We start from the raw sequence: 6,000 nt of genomic DNA, 5'->3' as shown, positions 1-6,000 counted from the left end.
AAATGACAAAGAAACACATGAGGAAATGTTCAGCATCCCTGGTTGTGAAGGAAATGCAAATAAAGACAACCCTGAGATACTACCTTACCCCAGTCAGAATGGCCCACAAGTCAGCCAACGACAAATGCTGGAGGAGATACAGAGAAAGAGGAACCCTATTACACTGCTGGTGGGAATGTACACATATACAACCTCTTTGGAAAGCAGTCTGGAGGTTCCTCAAAAAGCTAATTATTGACCTCCTATAGGACCCAGTCATACCACTTCTAGGCATCTATCCTGAACAACAGGAACCAGTATACAAGGACACATGCACCTCCATGTTTATTGCAGCATTGTTCACAATAGCCAGGATATGGAAAAAACCCAGATGTCCCATCATAGATGAATGGATCCAAAAATTGTGGTATCTATACACAATGGAATATTATGCAGACATTAGAAAGGACAAAATAATAATGGCATTTGCATGGAAATGGATGGAGTTAGAAGAAATCATGTTGAGCGAGGTAAGCCAAGATCAAAGAGACAAATGGTACATGGTCTCCCTGATAAGTGGATGTTAAATCCACAATGTTAAGTGATACGACAAAATTAACAGGACTTAAGAAACAGAGAGCTTCCACTCATCTGGTTGAATCACAAGTAAATAACTCCATGCTGCTGATCACATGTATGGTATATATATGTACACTGGAGGGGATCCAGGAAGACAACACAGAACTAGAGGGAATCAGGGAAAAACATACAACAAGGGGACCAATTAGCTGCACAGGACATTGACCAAAATGAACTAAGCAACTTAATGGCAGCAATGGGAGGGAGGGAACAAATGAGAAAGAGGGAACATCTGATGCTATGCAAAACAAAAGAAATGTACATACCACCCAATGTGGAAGAAATAACTGTATTGCAAAGCTCATAGAACTCATAAATGTTATAGACTATGATTGACAATTTGGTCCAGGAAAGATAGAATGTGTTTGTGAGTTTAACTGAGCATCACGATCCCACAATAGTTTGAAATTTGGGAAATTATGTAATCACTTAATCACAATAAAAAAAAACCAAAACTAAGGCTGAGCATCAGTTGTTCATGCCTATAATCTTAGCTACTCAGAAGCCTGAGATCTGAGGCTCATAGTTTGAAGCCAGCTGGGGCAGGAAAGTTCAGGAAACATATTTCTGGTTAACCACCAGAAAGCATAAGTGGAGGTGTAACTCCAGTGTTAGAATTATAGTCTTGAGTGAAGAAGCAAAGGGAGAATGCCCTGGTCCTTGGTTCAAGTCCCATTTTAAAAAGTAAGAAAATAAAAGCATGCTAAACTTCTCAGGCATTTGGAAATATCATTCATTCTCTAATGATGAGGTGGGGGCTGGATGACTTATGTCGAACTTGCCTAGGCCAAGGACAAAAATAGACTTGGTAATTATAAAAGGCTATTCATAACCTAGTTGTTAAGATTCTTAAAAAGAATTGAATCTGAAAACTCTTGTAACTAAATAAAAAAGAATATTTCTAGTTTAAAAAGCAGTGACATTAATCAAGATGTGTTGTATTCATAAACTGCTTTGAACAACTACTTAAAGATAATAATAATAATAATTAGTAGTAATAATAATAGTAAAAGGCCTAGGGGGAGACAGGCTTCCTGCAGCCTAAGAGGGTAAATTTTCTGGAACTACTGCCAGACACTTTTCCGTCTGTTTGTTCAAAATTGCAATGTGTGTTTTCTGAACATAATATACATATGATCATGAAGCCTGAAAAAAAATTAACATGGCAAAAACTGCAATACTGACCGCCAAAAATTGAAAATGCAATACTCATCAAAATCCCAACAATATTCTTCAATTCAGTAGAGAAAACAATTCAACTTTAGTATGGAACTACTAAATTACAGATGAAACAGAAGACTTAGAAATGAACTCATGGGCCTATATTCATCTTACAAACACACACACACACACACACACACACACATAATGGAATTCTATTCACTCATCTGAAAAGATGACTTTTCACTAGTCTTAAGGAAAATGAAAGGTTGGGGAAAATGATACTAAGAGAAAAGAGAAAGGAATGCAGACTCCGAGCAATATAGGTTTCATGGATTCATTCATAGTAGCTAGAAGGTGCCCACAAATCTACAAGTAAACAAGACAGATTATTCCTCGTCCCAGTTAGAATGGCGTTTATCAAGAAACTAACAATAGTAAATTCTGGCATGGATGTAGCCAATTGGGAACTCTATTACACTGTTGGTGGGAAATTAAACTTGTTCAACCACTGTGGAATGCAGTACTGAGTTTCCTGAAAAGACTAAACATAGATCTCTTTTAAGACTCAGTAATTCCCCTCATGGGCAGTAATCCAACAAGCTCACATGAAAGCTACCAGCATAACCGTGTTCAGGGCCCAGGCCCAGAGTTTAAGTACTGGAAAAAATGTTACCATAGTTGTTTTTTTTTCCCCCCAAATATGAACCATTTGCCATAAGATACCAAAACATGCCGGGTGCTGGTGACTCAGGCCAGTAATCAGAGCTACTCAGGGGACTAAGATCTGAGAATCACTGTTCAAAGCCAGCGTTGGCAGGAATGTCTGTGAGCCTCAAATAAACTTCTAGAAAACCGGACGTGGCACTGTGGCTCAAGCAGGAGAACACTCGCCTTGTCTTGTAGATGACAACGACAGAGCCCAAGCCCAGAGTTCAAGTCGCATGATGGACAGAAAAAAAAAAAAGATACCAAATCATTCTATTAGCAGTAGCTAGGTTAGGACTTAAATTTAGTGGGTGATAAAATGGCTTCTTTGTTGAATGATAGGAAAAGATGTAGGCAATCCAAGAAAAGGGAGATTTTTTTGTTGTTGTTGGTCGAGGGGTTTGAAGTCTGGGCTTGGACACTGTCCCTGAGCTCTTCAACTCAAGGTGAGTGCTCTACTTCTTGAGCCACAATGCCACTTCTGGTTTTCTGGTGGTTAACTGGACATAAGAGTCTCACAGACTTTCCTGCCCAGGCTGGCTTTGAATAGCAGTCCTCAGATCTCAGCTTCCTGAGTAGCTAGGATTACAGATGTAAGCCACTGGCACCAGGCTAAAAATGGGGATTTTTTAGAAAAGAAAATCCACTTCTTCACCTGTGTCAAAACCTCAGATATCACTATTAGAACATTTCATCCTCAAGTCATTTCTTCAGATATCTGTTAATTTTCTCTTTTCCTTCATGTGGGAATACTGCGGTCAATATCATTTCAGCTGTGGTACTGGATCAATTGTATGGTAATTGCTAGCATCTAAATCAAGAACTGTTACAGGAAAAGAAATGAAACCCTCATTTGGAATAATTGTTTTCTCTTTTTATTACAAATCAGTGATTGATTACTTCCTAGTGTGATATTGGACGTCCAAACAGAGTGATGGCATTTTATTTCTCTTCAGCCTTCTCTCACATGTGGTCAAATATTTAAGAATACAAATATTTCCATTGATAATTCAATAGCTGACCTCTAAGAAAATGTGCATTTCTGGACTTTGCTCTCTTGTCCTTACATGTGCAGGGTTTCAATGATTTGTATGTTCTACAAGGAATTCTATTTTCCAATCTTTGTGTGACCAATTTTAGTCTCTCTGATCAGTCTTTCTGACTCTTTCTCTGGAGTCTCATTTCAGTCTGCCTCATAATATTAGTTATTAGCTAAATAATGTACAGAGGAGTCACATTTGCGTGAGCAAGGTAATGAGCAAGGTAAAAAAAATTGTTACCACCTCCTTTATTTTTCCCCTACCATCCTTTCCCTCCCAGCTCCATAAGTACACAACCCTCCTCCCTTACCCCACCTAAATTGTAAAGTTCATTTTTCAACATAGTGTCTTGTGTATCTCATGGTTACAATGTGTCAACCTGTACCCCTATTTAAGCATTTTGTTTTCTTTCTTTCCCCTCCAAAAATTAGAGGAGCGTATATAGAAGATGTAGGCGCACCAACTTCAAATACAGTGAAAACAGGAGTTATAGCAGGAGAGAGGAACATATAAAGAAACAAAAATTCACATCGCACATTATACAATAAACAATAAACAATAAACAATAGCAAGAAAGAAAAAACCACTTGTGTCCCTATCTTGGGGTTCATGTCCCTTAACATCATCCTATCTGGTCATATGCAGATAGCTTTTGACCTTTTCTTCTTAACCCAGACAAATATTAGTTATTGAAAATTAGGGAAACCATGGGACCAATGTTAATTTGGACGTGGCTTACTTCACTTAATATAAGTTTTTCCAAGACTTTCCAGTTACTAACAAATGGGGCAACGTTATTCTTTCTGATGGAGGCATAGAATTCCATTGTGTATATATACCACATTTTCTTGATCCATTCATCTGCTAAGGTATTGGGGTTGGTTCCATATATTAGCTATCTTAAAGAATGCAGCAATAAACATAGTTGTGCTGGTAGCTTTAGTATGGTCTTGTTTGTGATCATTTGGGTAAATGTCCCAAAGTGGGATTGCTGGGTCATAGGAGAGCTCTATGTGGAGTTTTTTGAGGAACCTCCATACTACTTTCCAAAGTGGTTGAACAAGTTTTGTACTCCCACCAAGAATGCAGTACGGTTCCCTGGTGGCCACATCCCCTCCAGCATCTGTTGTAAAAGTATGGAATGCTTCAGAAATTTGTCTGTCATCCTTGTACATGAGCCATGCTAATCTTCTCTGAAATGTTCCAATGTTTCTGCTATGCATTTCATTTTGTACTCCTGAACTTGGCGAGTGATTTTAGGTGTGTCTACAACAGTAGAATCAGCATAAATCAAGCCAGCATTTCTTCATTGAAGATACAAGGAAAGGACACAGGTTGCCACATTGTAACAATGAAATATACAAGACACTCTATGGGGGGGGTGGAGCGACATGTTGGGGAGGTATGAAGGGGCGGAATGGTAGGGGAAAGACAAAGGAGAGGGTAACAATGCTCAATAAGAAATGGACTAATTACCTTACTTACGTAACTGTAACCCCTCTGCACAGGAACTTTACAATAAAAATATAAATTGAAAAGATACAAGGAAAACTTCTGTACTTATAGGAAGTTGTATTTGTCACACAATATCAGCAAGGTATTGGTTTTAGGACCACAAGCATATTAAAATTTTGGATGCTCAAATTCTCTACATAAACACAGTATATTATTTCCATTAGAATCTGCCCACAACCTAGTGCAGGGTAATTGCTAAGAAAATTTTTACTACATTCTATGTTTGTAATGAAAAATAAAATTATATGCACTATTGACTGATACAATTTTTTTCAGATAATTTATTTATTGTGAAAATATCGTACAGAGGGGATTTTATTACATGGGCAAGGTAATGAATATATATACATATATGTATATTCATATATATACATATATACATATACATATATATATAATGTTTTAAAATCAAAATATTTTACATCCTTTTAAAAAAAAATTTTATCATGAAAATACCATACAGAGTTGTTACAATTACAGAGGAAATGTAATGAGTACATTTTTATCAAGCATTATTGCTTCCTCCTTGGTTTCCCCTTCCCTTCATATCTTCCACCACCCCCCACCGCCTCCCCGACCTGCCCGAAGTTGTAAAGTTCGAATTTCAGCATAACGACTTGTACATCTCATTGCTGCAATGGGTCCACTGGTATCCCTATTTGCTTTTGCCCTTCCCATCCACAAACTATATCAATATCAAATACAATGAAAGCCGGGGTTATACCGTGGGGGAGGGACATAGAACACAAAAAAGCAATCATCTTATGAATATGTTTGAAACAAATGCAAGAAGGAAAAAAATACGAATATCTATATTGGGGTTCATTTCACGTAAAATCAACTTATCTGACCTTTTCTGCTTGTTTCAGACATACACTAGTTATTGCAAATAAGGGAAACCATGGGACCTATGTTTCTTTGGGCCTGGCTTTCTTCACTTAATATACTTTTTTCCAAG

At 37.6% G+C, this 6,000-nt stretch overlaps 1 non-coding gene across 1 annotated transcript; it reads right to left on the bottom strand.

Annotated features, from left to right (window-relative positions):
• Positions 1-4,657: 4,657 nt before the first annotated feature.
• On the bottom strand, positions 4,658-4,761 carry LOC138837123 (U6 spliceosomal RNA). Its single transcript, XR_011375190.1, has one exon. It is a non-coding gene; the product is annotated as a U6 spliceosomal RNA (small nuclear RNA).
• Positions 4,762-6,000: the final 1,239 nt, after the last annotated feature.

The sequence above is a fragment of the Dipodomys merriami genome, unplaced genomic scaffold (genome assembly GCF_024711535.1).
Source record: "Dipodomys merriami isolate MVZ:Mamm:240054 unplaced genomic scaffold, mDipMer1.0.p SCAF_262, whole genome shotgun sequence".
In the NCBI taxonomy this organism is placed as follows: domain Eukaryota; kingdom Metazoa; phylum Chordata; class Mammalia; order Rodentia; family Heteromyidae; genus Dipodomys; species Dipodomys merriami.
Note: the sequence above shows the minus strand (reverse complement) of the source record. Positions and strands in the feature narration are given on the sequence as shown.